This window comes from Dasypus novemcinctus, chromosome 8 (genome assembly GCF_030445035.2).
Source record: "Dasypus novemcinctus isolate mDasNov1 chromosome 8, mDasNov1.1.hap2, whole genome shotgun sequence".
NCBI lineage: Eukaryota > Metazoa > Chordata > Mammalia > Cingulata > Dasypodidae > Dasypus > Dasypus novemcinctus.
In genome coordinates, this window is record NC_080680.1 from 48,043,479 (window position 1) to 48,044,857 (window position 1,379).

The window sequence follows — 1,379 nt, forward strand, 5'->3', positions numbered from 1 at the left end:
ATGGGGGCACTGCAGCCTGGTCTCCCTTCACCAGTTGCTATTCCTATTGGCTTTCACAAAATAGTTATAGACCTAAAGGATTGGTTTTTTTTCCATACCGCTTCACCCAAAAGACAGGCAACATTTCACCTTTAGTGTTCCTCAAATTAACTTTCAAGGCCCTATGCCCCGATTTCAATGGAAAGTCTTACCACAAGGTATGGCAAATAGTCCAACCTTATGTCAAAATTTGTTGCCAACGCTATTAACCCCATCTGGCAACTATGGCCACAAATCTACATCCTTCATTATATGGATGATATCCTGTTAGCAGGTCAAAACTTGTCCAATCTACACCTTTGTTTTCAAGACCTTCTAAAAAACTTAACTGCAAGAGGTCTTCAAATAGCCCCTGGTAAGGTGCAAACCTCAAACCCCTTTTCCTATTTGGGTTTCGAGCTTTGGCACCAACAAGTCTTAATACCCCGCGTTCAACTGCGAACCTCCCATCTATTAACCCTAAATGATTTCCAAAAACTTCTAGGAGACATTCAATGGCTCCGCCCCTACCTAAAACTACCCACTGAAACCCTTCTGCCACTCTATAATATCTTAAAAGGTGACGCAAACCCCTCCTCTCCCCGAAGCGTAACTCCAGAGGCAATGCAAGGGCTTATCTTAATAAATCAAGCTATCCAAAGTCAAACCTGTTATCAAATAAATTACCACCAACCCTTAATCTTTATAATTCTAGCTACAGCTCATACACCTACAGGAGTTTTCTGGCAATCAAACATAAAACAGCCAAATGGACAAGGTCACCCATTGCTCTGGGTTCACCTCTCCGCTACCCCATCAAAGGTGCTCTCGTCATACATTTCTCTTATAGCTGCCCTCATAATAAAAGGCCGACAAACTAGTCGCCAATTGTTTGGAAAAGACCCCGATTCCCTTATCGTTCCGTACACTCAGGATCAAATCCATTGGCTCTCCCAAACCGACGACGAATGGGCTATCGCATGCTTTTCGTTTCCAGGCAATATTGATAACCACTAACCTGGTGATCCACTAATTCAGTTCACCAAAATCCATCAATTCACCTTCCCTAAAGTCACTAAAACAAAACCCATAGACTCGGCCACCTTAGTCTTTACTGATGGATCAGCTAATGGGACTGCAGCATGCGTCATACAGGGTCGAGTCTTTTCCATGCGTTCTCCCTATACTTCAGCCCAACTTGTCGAGCTCTACGCAGTCCTGCAAGTTTTTTCCCACCTTCAAAACCAACCTTTTAATTTATACACTGATAATGCATATATAGCCCAGTCTATACCACTATTAGAAACAATATCAAGCCCTCCTCCAATGCAGTCCCCTTATTCTCACAGCTGCAAAAACTA